Here is a 24218-nt window from a genome sequence, read left to right as displayed (position 1 = left end):
AAATATAAAACATTTCAAAGTAATAATAATATAAAATACAGGAAATATAAAAGCAATGCATTGTAAAATACATAAAAACACTGGACATTTACAAGACGGGACATTACAAGACACAAGAACACTAATCACAGGTTAAAAGTAAATCTGAAGATGTGCATATGTTGTTAATATTCAGTGTTTTATTGTTCATAGTTAATATTGTCAATCCCACTTTCTTTATTTTATTGTATATTTTGGGTGTCCCATTCAGTAAAAAACTGTAAAATTCCATTCTGTTTTTATGAGGTGGTCTGTTTTTTAGAATTCCATCGGACATTGTGACTTTTGGCAGGGGCGTCACTAGCTTTTAAGGACAGGGGGGGGGGGGGGGCTTAGCCCCCAGGAGATGCAGGATGCGAGCGAACTTAGCGCACGAGCAAAAAACTTCACAAACGGCTAACAAAGACTTGGAAATGATTCATTGTTATTATTATTATTATTTCAGTGGGTTTAGTTTCAATGTGTGTTCAGTACAACAAAAAACATGGGTTTCAAGGTACACTGAAACACAATGAAAGTCATGGCATTAGCCTCTATGTTATTCCTTCACAACATAGAGGCTAATGCCACCACTTTCGCTCACAATACAATAATTGTTTGCTCCCAAATATTTTGAAGTTGCACAGATTACATTTTGGGCACATATGTGACTAAAATGGTTGTAAATTCAAGCCCTGGAAATATTACTTAATTACTTGAATTAAAGTAATATCTGGATCGGGATAATTTGGCTTGTATATAATATATTTATATATATGTAAATATATTATGGCAAGTCGTTAAGGAAATTAAATATATACGGTATGGAAGTCTGAATAGAAATGAGAAACATTTATATATACTGTAAATAAGAAAGACTTAGTCTGCTGGTCTGAAAAAGAGCCAAAGCTGTCAAAGAGCTGAGGGACCATCTTCAAAGTGCAATGCTGAAACAAATAATGCAAACAATAAAATGTAGCTTCCAGGGCTTGAGATTAATGCACGGGACGAAATTAAATGCTCCCCGGGACGATGGCTTTTAACCATTTTTTTTCTTTTTCTTTTTATGTATTTATTCATTTTACATTTTATATTAAATGTCTTGGTTTTTCCACCCTCTGAAAATCCTATGAAATGTTTAACAAGCCATCCTATAATAATACAACAGCTATTAATGTAACAATACAATAAAACAAATATATTTAATGGTGTTGTTTTCATTATTTTAACAATAGGCTAATGTATATTACTTTATATAGATTCTATAAGAAACACAACACTTAAAAACTAAATTATTTACAATTGCAGACACAAGGTTCTTGTTCTGCAGTGCTGTGTGCTAATGTGCTGCGTACACCTGCAGGACCGCAAGCAAGGTCGCAGAGAAAATGCGGACTGGATTTCGAGGGATGTGGGCATTTTCTATATGAACAAGTGGAATGGTTTGGATACCGACGCACTAAAGGGGCTCTCTACCTTACGCTATGAAGTGAGGGGAAACTGAGTGAATAATGACAGGTTGTATGATTATTTATTTCAACTCATATTCGGGCCAATATGTCGGCATGCTTGAGCCCCCCTAAAATAGGCCTAACAACGCCAATGACTTTTGGTATTAGTGTTCCTGAAAAAAAGGGACCCAAATACACTTAATTTTTACAGCTAAATGTGTATATAGAATTTATACACATATAAACATTGGCCTCCCCAGGCACATTTTTTCTCTCAATGTGGCCCCGGAGTCGAGATATTTGCCCAGCTCTGTTTTATGCTTTGCTCCATTTTCCTCTGGTTTAAAGGTTTCAGGTTTGGATCAGTTTCTGCAGGCCATCCTTTCAGGATGTTCTCATGTACTTGTGATAAGACGGTGTCTTTAGCAGTCCAGCTTTTTTTTTTTATCTGATTTGCATTTATCAATGTCTCAACCAACATGTCCATCATCAATACCGGCTCAGTCCTCCCCTCTTTCCTTAATTTGACAGAAACTGGCAGTCTGCTCAAGGCATCTGCATTAGTGTGATGTTTGCCCGGTTTATAGACAATGTTCTACTTGTATGCACTGAGTTTTACAGCCCACCTTTGTACTCTTGGTGATCCCATTTGGGGAATTGGCTTCTTCTTCCTTGAACATACAGATCAGTGGCTTGAGATCTGTGTAAATAGCGAAGTTGCATCCAATTGTGTGTTGAATACACAAAAAGTAGAGTAGTGTGTTTTTCTGCATGCGGCCGTCACTGGAAAAATTGTGCCCGCCGCTTATGCAATGCTGAAAGAAAGGAAAAAAAGAAAGAAAAAAAAACAGGTTAAAATTGTTATATCTATAAAGAATAAATACAGTCGTGGTCAAAAGTTTACATACACGTGTAAAGAACATAATGTCATGGCTGTCTTGAGTTTCCAATAATTTCTACAACTCTTATTTTTTTTTGTGATCAGGCCTGGCCCTAACCAATCTGGCGCCCTAGGCAGTGAAGTGTATATACTCACAAGAAACCGAATAGCTTTGTCTTTGACCTTTTTTTTTTTATTTAAAGAAAGCAAATTAACATATTATATGAGAATGTTATGTTATGATTATCTTTAACCGAATCACAGCAGTGCTCAAATAAAAAAAAACAGCATTCCCTCTCATGTGATATTGCTTAATTAACATTAATGATGTGCACTTTAACAACTAGGCTTACAACTGTACCTAATATATAAAGGGGTGGAAAAGTGACTATTACCTGCAGGGCAAACATTAGCTAACCAGAAGGCAATAACAATGTAAACAGAAAACACCTGCTTAAAAGATCTAATACAAATGTCCCTGAGGAATGTAAGGTGGGAGTACTGTAATCACCTAACGTTACATTATTATTTTCCATAACAATTTAGCCCCCTCCACAATATTAACCCGACGTTAAAACAGAACTAGCTATTTATTGATTAGCAATTGCCGAATCATGTAACATTAGCTTAATGCTAAAAAGCCAGGTTACTATCACATTCTGTAACAGACAAATAATTTCATGTAGGCTAACGTTACCTACCTGCTACCTCTGTCTTTTTCTCGTTTCTCCTCCTCTTCTTTTCTATTTTTTCTTCCCTGGGCACCTGACAGTTTTGGCCGTTTTGACATCTTATGTTGTTTTTTTGATGAGGTGACGTCCAAAAAGTCGGAAGGGAGGGGGCGCACCGTGCGGGAGGAGGGGGAGGGGGGTGGGGCGCAATGTTGTAACAAATAATATTTCTATTAAATAGGCTTTACTTTGCATTTTAATTAACGTGGGATTATTTTTTGTATTGAGAAATAATAGTACCAACTTTTTTTTTCTTTTTTTTTTTCTCCAACATTTGTGGCACTGGCGTGGCGCCCCCTGATGGACGGCGCCCTTAGCATTTGCCTATACGGCCTATGCCACGGGCCGGCCCTGTTTGTGATAGAGTGATTGGAGCACATACTTGTTGGTCACAAAAAACATTCTTGAAGTTTCGTTCTTTTATGAATTTATTATGGGTCTACTGAAAAAATGTGAGCAAATGTGCTGGGTCAAAAGTATACATACAGCAATGTTAATATTTGCTTACATGTCCCTTGGCAAGTTTCACTGCAATAAGGCGCTTTTGGTAGCCATCCACAAGCTTATGGTTGAATTTTTGACCACTCTTCATGACAAAATTGGTGCAGTTCAGCTAAATGTGTTGGTTTTCTGACATGGACTTGTTTCTTCAGCATTGTCCACACGTTTAAGTCAGGACTTTGGGAAGGCCATTCTAAAACCTTAATATTCAACACCAAAATTCATTTATTTATTCAATTTATTATTAATATTCTTCTCCAGATTTTGCCGTGCTCTACCTTCTACATTTTTTACCCGATTCAAACCGTTCCAACTTTAAACTGTTCAGCCTTTTCGGGAATCGCGGGCTTTCCCTTGTCAAAATCCAAAAATTCCCAGATTTCCCAGAATTCCAGGTTTTCCGGGACATTTTTCCCATTCAAAATGAATTGGACATTTTTCAAACTTTCACAATTTCCACATTATTCAACCTATGCAATCTTTTCCACCTTCAACATATTCCACTATTCTTGAAATTCAAACTATCCTTTTTCCAAGTTCCAAAAAATTCCAGGATTTTCCAGAATTCCTGCTTTTCCAAAACACTATTTCCACCCTTTTTTTGTGGCGACTACTCCTTCCACGTTTTTCAACGCATTTCAACCGTTCCACCGTCAAAACATTCCTCTTAATCAGGACGAAAAAACAAGTGGTTTTTTTAAACTGGAAAAATTCCCCGTTTTTTCCGAAATTCCAGGAATTCTGTAATACCATTTTTAAATTCAACATGTTACTACTTTAACATTTATTGACCGATTTGAAAAATTTCAACACCAACCATTTCAACTCATTCAAGTTTTTTTTTACCATTTTCCAAAAAACAAAATTCCCGATTTTCCCAAAATTCCCTAATACCATTTACTACTTTAACATTTCTTGCCCGATTTAAACAATTCCAACACCAACCAATTCAGCTCATTCAGGACATTCATACTCTTAATCATTTTCAAAAGACCCCGCTTTTCCCCAAATTCCCAAATTTCCAGGAAGTTCCCATTGAAGTGAATGGGACATGTTTCCAAGTTGCACAATTCCCACATTTTTCAACCTATTCAAACCATTCCAACATTAACACATTCCACTTATCCTGGACATTCAAACTAACGCTTTCCCAAGTTCCAAATCAAATTCCGGTTTTCCTGGAAATTCAAACTCTTCAACATTCAAACCATTTCAGCGTTAACACAATTTCAACATTCAAACCATTCTTACATGAATACTACATTCTGTCACCATTTCAGTTCAACTTCAGCATTGGAGCATTCACACTCAATTCCTTCAGGAATTGACTCTTCTAGTATATGATAGTATTGCTGTCATTTTTCTGTGATTAATGGCATGTGTTAACCGAGTTAACTTTGACGACCCTAACATTAATATAACCACCATGCAAAAACTGTCCAAAGTGTACTTTGGTTAAATTCCAACCTGAGCAAAAATAAAGAAGGGATCACACACAGTTTGCTTTATTAAAATTCCTAAGACAAATCCGGTATATGAGAGTTGACTGATGATGTAGCCTGTGGCTCTCACAGGACTGATAAATAATTAAACAAAAGGTCCAATTATAATAGGCTCCATTCAAGATGAGAGCTACTTCAGGTAGTTTCATCCATCTTCAGTCTCTAGATAAACGACTTCTATGTGGAGAACATCAGGATCTCAATTCGTGATTTGGTACACGACCATTCCAGGAATATTTTTTTTGGTTTATTATCAGGACTGTCAAAATACTGTATGTGTTGATGGCAGGAGTTAATATTTTTATTTGATTATGTACATATTTAAAAAAAAAAAAACATTTTTTAAATGAGTATCATACCAAGCCATAACTATCTGTTACATTTACAAGAGGAAAACCAACAAGAGAAAATATAGGTTAATATTTCTAAACTACATGGTTTGCATAAAAAATATATCTGTTTAATACGTGGCACAATGTTCTGGAAAAAAACTTTTTTTTTTAGTGACGTCTGAACGCATCCTGCTGGGTAAAAACTTATTCAACAGCATCATTTTAACACCAAAACTTCATTTTTGTATTCATGTTTGAATTCAAATAGACTGAAAACTATACGTCTGTGTTTAGACGTCATTGACGTGTAATTCACTAATTAAAAATACAGCGTGCCTCGGCTTACAAAAGCCTCAGCTCGATCATTAAATCAATAATAAATATAATAAGTAATATAATAATAAATAATTAAATTAAATTAAATATATTGATGACAAATGTATTTAATTAATGGCACATTTAAGTAATTATTTAAAGATTTATTCGTTAAAGTACCACTGATAGTCACACTAATTGTGGTGAAATTACCCTCTGCATTTAACCCATCCCCTTGTTCCACCACCTGGGAGGTGAGAGGAGCAGTGAGCAGCAGCGGTGGCCACACTCGGGAATCATTTTGGTGATTTAACCCCAATTCCAACCCATACTGCAGGGAGGTAGGTAATGGGTTCCATTTTTATAGTCTTTGGTATGACTCGGCCGGGGTTTGAACTCACGCCCAACCGATCTTTGCTACGCAGAACAAGCTTACAATAATCTCCAGAATGAGTCGATAACGCCAGCCATTGGCTGGCGTTAAAATAATTTCTAAAGGGCGGACATTTATCCATGAAAATAAGGAAAAGCTGAAGATGGTGTGTGATATTTGTGAAGAAGCAGTTTGAAGGTGGTACGGTTGGGGGTTAAATAAAAAAAAATTATTCCCGGGCGTGGCCATCGCTCCTGCTCACTGCTCCCCTCACCTCCCAGGGGGGGATCAAGGGTGATGGGTCAAATGCAGAGAATAATTTCGCCACACCTCGTGTGTGTGTGTGACAATCATTGGTACTTTACCTTTAACTTTAACAGGGGTGTCCCATTTTTTTCCCCTGAGGGCCGCACACTGAAAAATCAGAACCTGCGGCGGTCATTTTTATATTTTTAATTTTTTAAACCATCACAATGTATATATTGTTTTAACTTTTAGGGCTTCCTGCCGGATCTTAGTCATGAAAATGTTAAGAATAAGTAAGATATTAATTTTATTTTGTCAACGCTTAAATCTCTGATCTACTTCAGATCTACCGTAACTATCCTTATAAATTTGTATTATTTTTGTAAATGTTTGATGCCCTTTTTCTTAAAGAAAACCCTATTTTATATAGAAAAACACCCAAAATATGCAACACTTTAAAAGTGGAATTTTTGACGTGAAATATGAAATCATTTGTAACAACATTGATTAAACTCATTCAATATGATGTTTTTTGTTAGAAAAAAAAACACTAAAATTCCCAATTTTTACTTTTCACACATAAATCTTCAGCGCAACTTCAGATACATTTTAAGTTTTTGTTTTGTGTTGTTTCTTTTCCTGTTGGTTTTATTCGATTTTTTGTCATAGAAAATTAAGCACACAATATATGCAATATTTTCTACCAAAAAACATTTCGAAGTATATTTTTATGTAAAAGTCATTGGAGACCTCAATAGGGCAATACTTTTGATTCACTATTAGTTTTTGAGCAATGACAGTTTTAAAGAAAAAAACAGCCTTAATGACAGCTTTGTGTTATTATAGTCAACATTACAACTTTTTTTTCGATACATTTGACCTGTTTGTGTTTTTTTTATTTTTTACTATTATTATAAAATTTTTTTGCAACAATATTTTTAGGATGTGCCACGGACTGTTAAAAGAATACCTGTGGGCCGCAAATGGCCCCCGGGCCGCACTTTGAACACCACTGCCGTAGCAGAATGCTCCCCCCAAAAAAATGTAAAAGTGGAATTTTTGACATAAAGTAAAACATAATTCGTGACAACATTGATTTTATGTTTTTTGTTAGAAAATAAAAACACACTCTAAAAATCCAAGAGACCCAAAAGGCCCCCACGCATAAAAGTGTTAAAAATAAGTAATACATTATTTCATTTTTTTTTTTTTACTTTTAACGCATAAATGCTCCCCCCAAAAAATGTAAAAGTGGATTTTTTGACATAAAGTAATAAATCATTCGTAACAACATTGATTTTGATTCATTATTATGTTTTTTGTTAGAAAAACAATACACACACACTAAAGTTCCCAGGGACCCAAAAGCGTTAAAAATAAGTAATACATTTTTGTTTTTATTTTATTTAATTTTTTTTTACTTTTAAACGCATAAATCCTTAGAGCAACTTCAGATCAAATGTAATCTATTTTGTGTTTTTCTGTTGGTTTTATTCTCTTTTATGTCATACGAAACTTAGCTCACAAAACATATGCAATATTTTCTCCCCCAAAAATATTTTGATGTGGAATATTTTTATGTAAAAGTAATAGGAGACCTCAATAGGTCAATAATTCATAACAACATTGATTTTGATTCACATTCACTATTAGTTTTAGAGCAATGACAGTTTTAAAGAAAAAAACAACCTTAATGGCAGCTTTGTGTTATTAGAGTCAACATTACAACTTCTTCTCGATACATTTTACCTGTTTGTGCTTTTATATTTTTATTATTATCATATTATTTTTTTGTAATAATATTTTTAGGATGTGCCACGGGCCGTTAAAAAGATAGCTGCGGGCCGCAAATGGCCCCTGGGCTGCACTTTGGAAACCCCTCCCATAGCAAAACGCTCCCCAATGTAAATGCTCCCCCCAAAACATTTTTAAGTGAAATTTTTGACATAAAGTAATAAATCATTCGTAACAACATTGATTTTGATTCATTATTATGTTTTTTGTTGGAAAAAAAAAACACACTAAAATTCCCAGGGACCCAAAAGGGCCCCACACATAAAAGTGTTAAACATAAGTAATACATTATTTCATTTTATTTTTTTATTTTTAACACATAAATCCTTAGAGCAACTTCAGATCCAATCTATTTTATTTTGTGTTTTTCTGTTGGTTTTATTCTCTTTTATGTCATAGAAAATTTTGCTCACAAAGTATATGCAATTTTCTCCCCAAAAATATTTTGATGTGGAATATTTTTATGTAAAAGTAATAGGAGACCTCAATAGGTCAATAATTCATAACATTGATTTTGATTCACTATTAGTTTTTGAGCAGTGACAGTTTTAAAGAAAAAAAACAACCTTAATGGCAGCTTTGTGTTATTAGAGTCAACATTACAACTTTTTCTCGATGCATTTTACCTGTTTGTGCTTTTATATTTTTATTATTATTATATTATTTTTTTGTAATAATATTTTTAGGATGTGCCACGGGCCGTTAAAAAGATAGCTGCGGGCCGCAAATGGCCCCCGGGCCGCACTTTGGACACCTCTGTCATAGCAGAATGCTCCCCCCAAAAAATGTAAAATGTTTGACATAAAGTAATAAATAATTTGTGACAAATTGATTTTGATTCATTATTATGTTTTTTGTTAGAAAAAAACCCAAAAAACACTAAAATTCCCAGGGACCCAAAAGGGCCCCACACATAAAAGTGTTAAAAATAAGTAATACATTATTTCATTAAATTGTTTTACTTTTAACGCATAAATCCTTCGAGCAACTTCAGATCGACTCTAATCTATTTTGTGTTTTTCTGTTGGTTTTATTCTCTTTTATGTCATAGAAAACTTAGCTCACAAAATATATGCAATATTTTCTCCCCCAAAAATATTTTGAAGTGGAATATTTTTGAGTAAAATCCAATCCAATCCAATCCACTTTATTTATATACCACATTTAAACAACAAAAATGTTTTATAAAGTGCTAAACAACAATATTACAAACAATATCAAAAACAATATTAAAAACAATATTCAAATACTATCCTTAGCTCCAATGACTGAATAAAAACAAAAAATATAAAAACAATATAAAAACAATATGAAATAATTATGATTAAAAACGATTTTAAGGGGTAAAACCAATTAAAACAGTAAAAAGAATATATGCAATATTTTCTCCCCCAAAAATATTTTGAAGTGGAATATTTTTGAGTAAAATCCAATCCAATCCAATCCACTTTATTTATATACCACATTTAAACAACAAAAATGTTTTATAAAGTGCTAAACAACAATATTAAAAAAAAAATCAAAAATAATATTAAAAACAATATTCAAATACTATCCTTAGCTCCAATGACTGAATAAAAACAAAAAATATAAAACCAATATAAAAACAATATAAAATAAATATGATTAAAAACGATTTTAAGGGGTAAAACCAATTAAAACAGTAAAAAGAATATATGCAATATTTTCTCCCCCAAAAATATTTTGAAGTGGAATATTTTTGAGTAAAATCCAATCCAATCCAATCTACTTTATTTGTATACCACATTTAAACAACAAAAATGTTTTATAAAGTGCTAAACAACAATATTAAAAACAATATGAAAAACAATATTAAAAACAATATTCAAATACTATCCTTAGCTCCAATGACTGAATAAAAACAAAAAATATAAAACCAATATAAAAACAATATCAAATAAATATGATTAAAAACGATTTTAATGGGTAAAACCAATTAAAACAGTAAAAAGAAATCAAAATGTATAAAAGTAATTGGAGACCTCAATAGGTCAATAATTCATAACAACATTGATTTTGATTCACTATTAGTTTTTGAGCAATGACAGTTTTAAAGAAAAAAAACAGCCTTAATGGCAGCTTTGTGTTATTAGAGTCAACATTACAACTTTTTCTCTATACATTTCACCTGTTTGTGCTTTTATATTTTTATTATTATCATATTATTTTTTTGTAATAATATTTTTAGGATGTGCCACGGGCCGTTAAAAAGATAGCTGCGGGCCGCAAATGGCCCCCGGGCCGCACTTTGGACACCCCTGCCATAGCAGAATGCTCCCCCCAAAAAATGTAAAAGTGGAATTTTTGACATAAAGTAATAAATAATTTGTGACAAATTGATTTTGATTCATTCGTTTTTTGTTAGAAAAAAACCCCAAAAAACACTAAAATTCCCAGGGACCCAAAAGGGCCCCACACATAAAAGTGTTAAAAATAAGTAATACATTATTTCATTAAATTGTTTTACTTTTAACGCATAAATCCTTCGAGCAACTTCAGATCGACTCTAATCTATTTTGTGTTTTTCTGTTGGTTTTATTCTCTTTTATGTCATAGAAAACTTAGCTCACAAAATATATGCAATATTTTCTCCCCCAAAAATATTTTGAAGTGGAATATTTTTGAGTAAAATCCAATCCAATCCAATCCACTTTATTTATATACCACATTTAAACAACAAAAATGTTTTATAAAGTGCTAAACAACAATATTAAAAACAATATCAAAAACAATATTAAAAACAATATTCAAATACTATCCTTAGCTCCAATGACTGAATAAAAACAAAAAATATAAAACCAATATAAAAACAATATAAAATAAATATGATTAAAAACGATTTTCAGGGGTAAAACCAATTAAAACAGTAAAAAGAATATATGCAATATTTTCTCCCCCAAAAATATTTTGAAGTGGAATATTTTTGAGTAAAATCCAATCCAATCCAATCCACTTTATTTATATACCACATTTAAACAACAAAAATGTTTTATAAAGTGCTAAACAACAATATTAAAAACAATATCAAAATCAATATTAAAAACAATATTCAAATACTATCCTTAGCTCCAATGACTGAATAAAAACAAAAAATATAAAACCAATATAAAAACAATATAAAATAAATATGATTAAAAACGATTTTAAGGGGTAAAACCAATTAAAACAGTAAAAAGAATATATGCAATATTTTCTCCTCCAAAAATATTTTGAAGTGGAATATTTTTGAGTAAAATCCAATCCAATCCAATCCACTTTATTTATATACCACATTTAAACAACAAAAATGTTTTATAAAGTGCTAAACAACAATATTAAAAACAATATCAAAAATAATATTAAAAACAATATTCAAATACTATCCTTAGCTCCAATGACTGAATAAAAACAAAAAATATAAAACCAATATAAAAACAATATAAAATAAATATGATTAAAAACGATTTTAAGGGGTGAAACCAATTAAAACAGTAAAAAGAATATATGCAATATTTTCTCCCCCAAAAATATTTTGAAGTGGAATATTTTTGAGTAAAATCCAATCCAATCCAATCCACTTTATTTATATACCACATTTAAACAACACAAATGTTTTATAAAGTGCTAAACAACAATATTAAAAACAATATCAAAAACAATATTAAAAACAATATTCAAATACTATCCTTAGCTCCAATGACTGAATAAAAACCAAAAATATAAAACCAATACAAAAACAATATAAAATAAATATGATTAAAAACGATTTTAAGGGGTAAAACCAATTAAAACAGTAAAAAGAAATCAAAATGTATAAAAGTAATTGGAGACCTCAATAGGTCAATAATTCATAACAACATTGATTTTGATTCACTATTAGTTTTTGAGCAATGACAGTTTTAAAGAAAAAAACAACCTTAATGGCAGCTTTGTGTTATTAGAGTCAACATTACAACTTTTTCTCGATACATTTCACCTGTTTGTGCTTTTATATTTTTATTATTATCATATTATTTTTTTGTAATAATATTTTTAGGATGTGCCACGGGCCGTTAAAAAGATAGCTGCGGGCCGCAAATGGCCCCCGGCCGCACTTTGGACACCCCTGCCATAGCAGAATGCTCCCCCCAAAAAATGTAAAAGTGGAATTTTTGACATAAAGTAATAAATAATTTGTGACAAATTGATTTTGATTCATTCGTTTTTTGTTAGAAAAAAACCCCAAAAAACACTAAAATTCCCAGGGACCCAAAAGGGCCCCACACATAAAAGTGTTAAAAAATAAGTAATACATTATTTCATTAAATTGTTTTACTTTTAACGCATAAATCCTTCGAGCAACTTCAGATCGACTCTAATCTATTTTGTGTGTTTTCTGTTGGTTTTATTCTCTTTTATGTCATAGAAAACTTAGCTCACAAAATATATGCAATATTTTCTCCCCCAAAAATATTTGAAGTGGAATATTTTTGAGGTAAAATCCAATCCAATCCAATCCACTTTATTTATATACCACATTTAAACAACAAAAATGTTTTATAAAGTGCTAAACAACAATATTAAAAACAATATAAAAAACAATATTAAAAACAATATTCAAATACTATCCTTAGCTCCAATGACTGAATAAAAACAAAAAATATAAAACAATATAAAAACAATATAAAATAAATATGATTAAAAACGATTTTCAGGGGTAAAACCAATTAAAACAGTAAAAAGAATATATGCAATATTTTCTCCCCCAAAAATATTTTGAAGTGGAATATTTTTGAGTAAAATCCAATCCAATCCAATCCACTTTATTTATATACCACATTTAAACAACAAAAATGTTTTATAAAGTGCTAAACAACAATATTAAAAAACAATATCAAAATCAATATTAAAAACAATATTCAAATACTATCCTTAGCTCCAATGACTGAATAAAAACAAAAATATAAAACCAATATAAAAACAATATAAAATAAATATGATTAAAAACGATTTTAAGGGGTAAAACCAATTAAAACAGTAAAAAGAATATATGCAATATTTTCTCCTCCAAAAATATTTTGAAGTGGAATATTTTTGAGTAAAATCCAATCCAATCCAATCCACTTTTATTTATATACCACATTTAAACAACAAAATTTTTTATAAAGTGCTAAACAACAATATTAAAAACAATATCAAAAATAATATTAAAAACAATATTCAAATACTATCCTTAGCTCCAATGACTGAATAAAAACAAAAAATATAAAACCAATATAAAAACAATATAAAATAAATATGATTAAAAACGATTTTAAGGGGTGAAACCAATTAAAACAGTAAAAAGAATATATGCAATATTTTCTCCCCCAAAAATATTTTGAAGTGGAATATTTTTGAGTAAAATCCAATCCAATCCATCCACTTTATTTATATACCACATTTAAACAACACAAATGTTTTATAAAGTGCTAAACAACAATATTAAAAACAATATCAAAAACAATATTAAAAACAAATATCAAATACTATCCTTAGCTCCAATGACTGAATAAAAACCAAAAATATAAAACCAATACAAAAACAATATAAAATAAATATGATTAAAAACGATTTTAAGGGGTAAAACCAATTAAAACAGTAAAAAGAAATCAAAATGTATAAAAGTAAATGGAGACCTCAATAGGTCAATAATTCATAACAACATTGATTTTGATTCACTATTAGTTTTTGAGCAATGACAGTTTTAAAGAAAAAAACAACCTTAATGGCAGCTTTGTGTTATTAGAGTCAACATTACAACTTTTTCCTCGATACATTTCACCTGTTTGTGCTTTTATATTTTTATTATTATCATATTATTTTTTTGTAATAATATTTTTAGGATGTGCCACGGGCGGTTAAAAAGATAGCTGCGGGCCGCAAATGGCCCCCGGGCCGCACTTTGGACACCCCTGTCATAGCAGAATGCTCCCCACAAAAAATGTAAAAGTGGAATTTTTGACATAAAGTAATAAATAATTTGTGGACAAATTGATTTTGATTCATTCGTTTTTTGTCAGAAAAAAACCCCAAAAAACACTAAAATTCCCAGGGACCCAAAAGGGCCCCCACACATAAAAGTGTTAAAAATAAGTAATACATTATTTCATTAAATTGTTTTACTTTTAACGCATAAATCCTTCGAGCAACTTCAGATCGACTCTAATCTTTTTTGGTGTTTTTCTGTTGGTTGTATTCTCTTGTATGTCATAGAAAAATTAGCTCACAAAATATATGCAATATTTTCTCCCCCAAAAAATATTTTGAAGTGGAATATTTTTGAGTAAAATCCAATCCAATCCAATCCACTTTATTTATATACCACATTTAAACAACAAAAATGTTTTATAAAGTGCTAAACAACAATATTAAAAACAATATCAAAAATAATATTAAAAACAATATTCAAATACTATCCTTAGCTCCAATGACTGAATAAAAACAAATAATAAAAAAATATAAAACCAATATAAAAACAATATAAAATAAATATGATTAAAAACGATTTTAAGGGGTAAAACCAATTAAAACAGTAAAAAGAAATCAACATTTATAAAAGTAATTGGAGACCTCAATAGGTCAATAATTCATAACAACATTGATTTTGATTCACTATTAGTTTTTGAGCAATGACAGTTTTAAAGAAAAAAACAACCTTAATGGCAGCTTTGTGTTATTAGAGTCAACATTACAACTTTTTCTCGATACATTTTACCTGTTTGTGCTTTTATATTTTTTATTATTATCATATTATTTTTTTGCAATAATATTTTTAGGATGTGCCACGGGCGGTTAAAAAGATAGCTGCGGGCCGCAAATGGCCCCCGTGCCGCACTTTGGACACCCCTGCCATAGCAGAATGCTCCCCCCAAAAAATGTAAAAGTGGAATTTTTGACATAAAGTAATAAATAATTTGTGACAAATTGATTTTGATTCATTCGTTTTTTGTTAGAAAAAAACCCCAAAAAACACTAAAATTCCCAGGGACCCAAAAGGGCCCCACACATAAAAGTGTTAAAAATAAGTAATACATTATTTCATTCAATTGTTTTACTTTTAACGCATAAATCCTTTGAGCAACTTCAGATCGACTCTAATCTATTTTGTGTTTTTCTGTTGGTTTTATTCTCTTTTATGTCATATAAAACTTAGCTCACAAAATATATGCAATATTTTCTCCCCCAAAAATATTTTGAAGTGGAATTTTTGCGTAAAATCCAATCCAATCCAATCCACTTTATTTATATACCACATTTAAACAACAAAAATGTTTTATGAAGTGCTAAACAACAATATTAAAAACAATATCAAAAATAATATTAAAAACAATATTCAAATACTATCCTTAGCTCCAATGACTGAATAAAAACAAAAAATATAAAACCAATATAAAAACAATATAAAATAAATACGATTAAAAACGATTTTAAGGGGTAAAACCAATTAAAACAGTAAAAAGAATATATGCAATATTTTCTCCCCCAAAAATATTTTGAAGTGGAATATTTTTGAGTAAAATCCAATCCAATCCAATCTACTTTATTTATATACCACATTTAAACAACAAAAATGTTTTATAAAGTGCTAAACAACAATATTAAAAACAATATCAAAAACAATATTAAAAACAATATTCAAATACTATCCTTAGCTCCAATGACTGAATAAAAACAAAAAATATAAAAACAATATAAAAACAATATAAAATAAATATGATTAAAAACGATTTTAAGGGGTAAAACCAATTAAAACAGTAAAAAGAAATCAAAATGTATAAAAGTAATTGGAGACCTTAATATGTCAATAATTCATAACAACATTGATTTTGATTCACTATTAGTTTTTGAGCAATGACAGTTTTAAAGAAAAAAAACAGCCTTAATGGCAGCTTTGTGTTATTAGAGTCAACATTACAACTTTTTCTCGATACATTTCACCTGTTTGTGCTTTTATATTTTTATTATTATCATATTATTTTTTTGTAATAATATTTTTAGGATGTGCCACGGGCCGTTAAAAAGATAGCTGCGGGCCGCAAATGGCCCCGGGCCGCACTTTGGACACCCCTGCCATAGCAGAATGCTCCCCCCAAAAAATGTAAAAGTGGAATTTTTGACATAAAGTAATAAATAATTTGTGACAAATTGATTTTGATTCATTCGTTTTTTGTTAGAAAAAACCCCCAAAAAACACTAAAATTCCCAGGGACCCAAAATGGCCCCACACATAAAAGTGTTAAAAATAAGTAATACATTATTTAATTAAATTGTTTTACTTTTAACGCATAAATCCTTTGAGCAACTTCAGATAGACTCTAATCTATTTTGTGTTTTTCTGTTGGTTTTATTCTCTTTTATGTCATAGAAAACTTAGCTCACAAAATATATGCAATATTTTCTCCCCCAAAAATATTTTGAAGTGGAATATTTTTGAGTAAAATCCAATCCAATCCAATCCACTTTATTTATATACCACATTTAAACAACAAAAATGTTTTATAAAGTGCTAAACAACGATATTAAAAACAATATCAAAAATAATATTAAAAACAATATTCAAATACTATCCTTAGCTCCAATGACTGAAAAAAAACAAAAAATATAAAACCAATATAAAAACAATATAAAATAAATATGATTAAAAACGATTTTAAGGGGTAAAACCAATTAAAACAGTAAAAAGAATATATGCAATATTTTCTCCCCCAAAAATATTTTGAAGTGGAATATTTTTGAGTAAAATCCAATCCAATCCAATCCACTTTATTTATATACCACATTTAAACAACAAAAATGTTTTATAAAGTGCTAAACAACAATATTAAAAACAATATCAAAAACAATATTAAAAACAATATTCAAATACTATCCTTAGCTCCAATGACTGAATAAAAACAACAAATATAAAACCAATATAAAAACAATATAAAATACATATGATTAAAAACGATTTTAAGGGGTAAAACCAATTAAAACAGTAAAAAGAAATCAAAATGTATAAAAGTAATTGGAGACCTTAATATGTCAATAATTCATAACAACATTGATTTTGATTCACTATTAGTTTTTGAGCAATGACAGTTTTAAAGAAAAAAAACAGCCTTAATGGCAGCTTTGTGTTATTAGAGTCAACATTACAACTTTTTCTCGATACATTTCACCTGTTTGTGCTTTTATATTTTTATTATTATCATATTATTTTTTTGTAATAATATTTTTAGGATGTGCCACGGGCCGTTAAAAAGATAGCTGCGGGCCGCAAATGGCCCCCGGGCCGCACTTTGGACACCCCTGCCATAGCAGAATGCTCCCCCCAAAAAATGTAAAAGTGGAATTTTTGACATAAAGTAATAAATAATTTGTGACAAATTGATTTTGATTCATTCGTTTTTTGTTAGAAAACCCCCCCAAAAAACACTAAAATTCCCAGGGACCCAAAAGGGCCCCACACATAAAAGTGTTAAAAATAAGTAATACATTATTTAATTAAATTGTTTTACTTTTAACGCATAAATCCTTCGAGCAACTTCAGATCGACTCTAATCTATTTTGTGTTTTTCTGTTGGTTTTATTCTCTTTTATGTCATAGAAAACTTAGCTCACAAAATATATGCAATATTTTCTCCCCCAAAAATATTTTGAAGTGGAATATTTTTGAGTAAAATCCAATCCAATCCAATCCACTTTATTTATATACCACATTTAAACAACAAAAATGTTTTATAAAGTGCTAAACAACAATATTAAAAACAATATCAAAAACAATATTAAAACAATATTCAAATACTATCCTTAGCTCCAATGACTGAATAAAAACAAAAAATATAAAACCAATATAAAAACAATATAAAATAAATATGATTAAAAACGATTTTAAGGGGTAAAACCAATTAAAACAGTAAAAAGAATATATGCAATATTTTCTCCCCCAAAAATATTTTGAAGTGGAATATTTTTGAGTAAAATCCAATCCAATCCAATCCACTTTATTTATATACCACATTTAAACAACAAAAATGTTTTATAAAGTGCTAAACAACAATATTAAAAACAATATCAAAAACAATATTAAAAACAATATTCAAATACTATCCTTAGCTCCAATGACTGAATAAAAACAAAAAATATAAAACCAATATAAAAACAATATAAAATAAATATGATTAAAAACGATTTTAAGGGGTAAAACCAATTAAAACAGTAAAAAGAATATATGCAATATTTTCTCCCCCAAATATATTTTGAAGTGGAATATTTTTGAGTAAAATCCAATCCAATCCAATCCACTTTATTTATATACCACATTTAAACAACAAAAATGTTTTATAAAGTGCTAAACAACAATATTAAAATCAATATCAAAAATAATATTAAAAACAATATTCAAATACTATCCTTAGCTCCAATGACTGAATAAAAACAAAAAATATAAAACCAATATAAAAACAATATAAAATAAATATGATTAAAAACGATTTTAAGGGGTAAAACCAATTAAAACAGTAAACAGAATATATGCAATATTTTCTCCCCCAAAAATATTTTGAAGTGGAATATTTTTGAGTAAAATCCAATCCAATCCAATCCACTTGATTTATATACCACATTTAAACAACAAAAATGTTTTATAAAGTGTTAAACAACAATATTAAAAACAATATCAAAAACAATATTAAAAACAATATTCAAATACTATCCTTAGCTCCAATGACTGAATAAAAACAAAAAATATAAAACCAATATAAAAACAATATAAAATAAATATGATTAAAAACGATTTTAAGGGGTAAAACCAATTAAAACAGTAAAAAGAATATATGCAATATTTTCTCCCCCAAAAATATTTTGAAGTGGAATATTTTTGAGTAAAATCCAATCCAATCCAATCTACTTTATTTATATACCACATTTAAACAACAAAAATGTTTTATAAAGTGCTAAACAACAATATTAAAAACAATATCAAAAACAATATTAAAAACAATATTCAAATACTATCCTTAGCTCCAGTGACTGAATAAAAACAAAAAATATAAAACCAATATAAAAACAATATAAAATAAATATGATTAAAAACGATTTGAAGGGGTAAAACCAATTAAAACAGTAAAAAGAAATCAAAATGTATAAAAGTAATTGGAGACCTTAATATGTCAATAATTCATAACAACATTGATTTTGATTCACTATTAGTTTTTGAGCAATGACAGTTTTAAAGAAAAAGAAAACAGCCTTAATGGCAGCTTTGTGTTATTAGAGTCAACATTACAACTTTTTCTCGATACATTTCACCTGTTTGTGCTTTTATATTTTTATTATTATCATATTATTTTTTTGTAATAATATTTTTAAGATGTGCCACGGGCCGTTAAAAAGATAGCTGCGGGCCGCAAATGGCCCCCGGGCCGCACTTTGGACACCCCTGCCATAGCAGAATGCTCCCCCCAAAAAATGTAAAAGTGGAATTTTTGACATAAAGTAATAAATAATTTGTGACAAATTGATTTTGATTCATTCGTTTTTTGTTAGAAAAAACCCCCCAAAAACACTAAAATTCCCAGGGACCCAAAAGGGCCCCACACATAAAAGTGTTAAAAATAAGTAATACATTATTTCATTAAATAGTTTTACTTTTAACGCATAAATCCTTCGAGCAACTTCAGATCGACTCTAATCTATTTTGTGTTTTTCTGTTGGTTGTATTCTCTTTTATGTCATAGAAAAATTAGCTCACAAAATATATGCAATATTTTCTCCCCCAAAAATATTTTGAAGTGGAATATTTTTGAGTAAAATCCAATCCAATCCAATCCACTTTATTTATATACCACATTTAAACAACACAAATGTTTTATAAAGTGCTAAACAACAATATTAAAAACAATATCAAAAATAATATTAAAAACAATATTCAAATACTATCCTTAGCTCCAATGACTGAATAAAAACAAAAAATATAAAACCAATATAAAAACAATATAAAATAAATATGATTAAAAACGATTTTAAGGGGTAAAACCAATTAAAACAGTAAAAAGAAATCAACATTTATAAAAGTAATTGGAGACCTTAATATGTCAATAATTCATAACAACATTGATTTTGATTCACTATTAGTTTTTGAGCAATGACAGTTTTAAAGAAAAAAAACAGCCTTAATGGCAGCTTTGTGTTATTATTTTGTTCTCGATACATTTGACCTGTTTGTGCTTTTATTATTTTTATATTATTTTTTTGTAACAATATTTTTAGAATGTGCCACGGGCCGTTAAAAAGAATAGCTGCGGGCCGCTAATGGCCCCCGGGCCACACTTTGGACACCCCATGCCGTAGCAGGGTGGAGCAGGGGTGACTTAAGGAGACGGCGACTTGGGCTCAGGCCCAAAATCGTAATTTTCCTTTTAAGGGGAAAAAAACCCAAAAAACTCTCTTAAATTAACGTGCAGTACCGGAGTCCAACAGAGAGGCAGCAGCTGCGTAATGTAACCTGCATACAGCCCACCTGAGCCTCCCCTGAAGAAGAAGCACTTCAGCAGCAGTCTACCTGAGCATGGCAAGACTGCAACCATGAATGTTAGAACCTTTTATTTTTTTTTTGTAACAAAATATACCGCGACAGATTGACAACACCACCAGCTGTGATGGAACGGGTGATGGTTCAGGTTTGTGAATCTTATTTGAAAAGTGTTGGATGTTTTTATGCTTGCTTACCAAATGTTTGCTTGCCTGTTTTGCATGAATACACACCTGTGAACTATCAATTAATGAATGACAGGGTGATTCATATCTTTTTTATTTTTTATTTTTTACCACAAACATATTCCTGATAATAATATACAGCAATGGAAAGTTCCCCTCACTGCAAAAACTGCAATCTAAGTAAGATTAAATATCTCAAATAAGGGTGATATTTGCTTATTTTCTGTCTGATAAGATAATTCTTCTCACTAAGCAGATTTTATGTTAGAGTGTTTTACTTGTTTTAAGGGTTTTGGTCCTAAATGATTGCTTGTTGCTGAGATTTGATGACCTATATTGAGTAAAACATGCTTGAAACTAGAATATCAACTGTTGCAAAGCTGTGTCATCAACACTCACAAGTATAAAACTACTTTTTTAAAGTAATCATTTCTTACTTCAAGCATGAAAAAAAAAAAAATCATGACTTTGACACAATTGTGTCTCATAATTAAAACGGGTGACGGCCAAATGGACTTTGCTGTCTTATTTTCAACGAAACAATAGAAAACACGTACTCCTATTGTAGTACAGTTGGCACCAGGGCCGGCCCGTGGCATAGGCCGTATAGGCAAATGCTAAGGGCGCCGTCCATCAGGGGGCGCCACGCCAGAGCCACAAATGTTGAAAGGAAAAAAAAAAAAAAAGTTGGTACTATTATTTTTAAATACAAAAAATAATCCCACGTTAATTAAAATGCAAAGTAAAGCCTATTTAATAGAAATATTATTTGTTACAACCTTACGCCCTCCCCCCGCACGGTGCGCCCCCTCCCTTCCCGTATCATGACTCTTTTTGGACGTCACCACATCAAAAAATCAACACAAGATGTCGAAACGGCCAAAATTGTCAGGTGCCCAGGGAAGAAAAAAGAGAAAAGAAGAGGATAAACGAGAAAAAGACAGAGGTAGCAGGTAGGTAACGTTAGCCTACATGAAATTATTTGTCTGTTACAGAATGTGATAGTAACCTGGCTTTTTAGCATTAAGCTAATGTTACATGATTCGGCAATTGCTAATCAATAAATAGCTAGTTCTGTTTTAACGTCAGGTTAATATTGTGGAGGGGGCTAAGTTGTTATGGAAAATAATAATGTAACGTTAGGTAATTACAGTACTCCCTGGTGTACAGTAATTTGTAAGTCATTCTTGTTAATGCAATATTAAAAAGCACAAATAGAGAACTCTGTAGGATCCCCTTTTTTTGTAATATAGTTGTTAAAGTCATACTGGTTTGATATCTTGTTTTGTGCAGTGCCTTATTTATATTGTATTTTTTATTTATTTTATGCAACTTGTTGACACGTTTTATTTTGTGTTTATGTATGTAAAAAATATTGTATTTCATATATTCATTTTTTATTTTTTGTATTCATTTATATATTCATATTTTTTTTATCTTGTTAACTATTCTGATTGTTAATTTGCTTTCTAAGTAAAAAAAAAGGTCAAAGACAAAGCTAGTCGGCTTCTTGTGAGTATATACACTTCACTGCCGATGTGGGGGGGCGCCACCTAAAATCTTGCCTAGGGCGCCAGATTGGTTAGGGCCGGGCCTGGTTGGCACAGTACAGTAAACTGACAGTTAATATTTAAACATTTAACATGTGACATTTCTAACTATTTTGAACAGAAATAGTTCATGCACATTCAGATAAATTATTCAAAATTACAATTAAAAATGTTTTGGCCGGGGTCCGGGCTGTATATATGCGCACTAATTGACAGAAAGAGCACGCACTTGGCGCGATGATGTCATGTTGTCGATGGAAAAATGCATTTTTAGACCATATGATTTGCCTGAGCGGCTAGGAGACCCCGAGAGTAACAAGCGGTTGCCTTGTTGCCTTTCCATTAAGAACAATAAATTAGTTTTTAGTATAAGTTTGCTGGTTTCAAGAAATGTAATGCCGAGCGCATATCATTATGTCAAGATAATGGCACTAGCATTTACTTCATTTAAGAATATTTTTCAACATATTGAGCAAAAAGGTTCTTATATATTTTTTTCTACCAAGAAAAGTGCACTTGTTATTAGTGAGAATATACTTATTTTAAGGTATTTTTGGGTTCATTGAGGTTAGCTAATTTTACTTGTTTTGGAAAGTCTTGACAAGCCAAATTTTCTTGTTCTATTGGCAGATAATTTTGCTTAGTTCAAATAAAATACCCCTCATTTTTGTATTTTTTTTTGTCTTGTTTTTGAACACTGACTTTTTGCAGTGCTTCAACATGGATATTGAACTAAATTAAAAGTTAAAGTTAAAGTACCACTGATAGTCACACACACACTAGGTGTGGTGAAATTATCTCTGTATTTGACCCATCCCCTTGTTCCACCCCCTGGGAGGTGAGGGGAGCAGTGAGCAGCAGCGGTGGCCACGCTCGGGAATGATTTTGGTGATTTAACCCCCAATTCAAACCCTTGATGCTGAGTGCCAAGCAGGGAAGTAATGGGTCCCATTTTTATAGTCTTTGGTATGACTCGGCTGGGGTTTGAACTCACGACCTACCGATCTCACAAAGCCACTGAGCAGGTTTTGTTTTGTGGGTGGCATTTTCCGGAAATCTAAGGACCTGGGTGCCGGTCTTCTCCCTTCACTATTAGTCTTATTTTGTGTATTCCAGAGACATTTGAGTTTGGTCTATTTATTTTCTCAGAGTTACTAGAGCACTCTGCTGTATTTAAGTACCTTTTTAAGGACTTCTAGCCACAGGCTAAATTGCAACCCTTGAGGGACATTGATAGAAAATGGATGGATGGCTAGATATTTCTGATTGATTACAAAACTTTAAGGACATCCGAGAAGTAAAAAAGGTAGGAATGGTTCACATACTTTTAATATTCAATGTTTTATCGTTTATACTTCATATTGTAGTGACCGGCAATCTAAATTGGTATGTGTTATTCCACCGTTCTACTCAGTCCAGGTAATTTATTTGTTGTGCAAATCCCCTCAAAGGCACACTGTAATATTTTTAATTATGTTGATGCCAGAAGAGTGGATTTGAATGAGGACCTAATTGGTTTAAATGTAAATAAAGGTTTATGAATGAAACTTTATTAAAAAGAAAACATACTGTATATGAATTTTGCGCCGACTGTTGAAAGTTGACGTACTTTATTAGCTCAGCGCTTTGCAACATTGTTTCATGTCAGCAATTGTCTTACAAGAACATTTACTCCATACTTGGCGGTGGTAATCGTGGTAAACTACTATAGTAGCTACAGCTGCTCCTGGGGTAGACTGAAAGTAAAACATGGTACCATCCCTGAAAAAAATAGTCTCGACACGCCACGGTGCTCTATACCAGGG

The 24218-nt window shown here is 30.9% G+C and overlaps 1 protein-coding gene across 2 annotated transcripts in view; it reads left to right on the top strand.

Annotated features, from left to right (window-relative positions):
• The window catches only part of LOC133643496 (cadherin-22-like), a 1271581-nt gene that overhangs the window by 2292 nt on the left and 1245071 nt on the right, over window positions 1-24218 (top strand). The window contains exon 1 of one of the 2 annotated variants that reach the window (XM_062038117.1): window positions 20767-20826. The exons of the other annotated variant lie outside the window; for it this stretch is intronic. The gene's annotated coding sequence lies outside the window, so the exon portion shown is untranslated. Of the gene's footprint in view, window positions 1-20766; window positions 20827-24218 lie in introns of those variants that run through there. 2 annotated transcript variants of the gene reach the window in all.

The sequence above is a fragment of the Entelurus aequoreus genome, linkage group LG26, assembly GCF_033978785.1.
Source record: "Entelurus aequoreus isolate RoL-2023_Sb linkage group LG26, RoL_Eaeq_v1.1, whole genome shotgun sequence".
Taxonomy (NCBI): Eukaryota; Metazoa; Chordata; class Actinopteri; order Syngnathiformes; family Syngnathidae; genus Entelurus; species Entelurus aequoreus.
The sequence above is the reverse complement of the archived record's forward strand: the minus strand, read 5'-3'. Positions and strand labels throughout refer to the sequence as shown.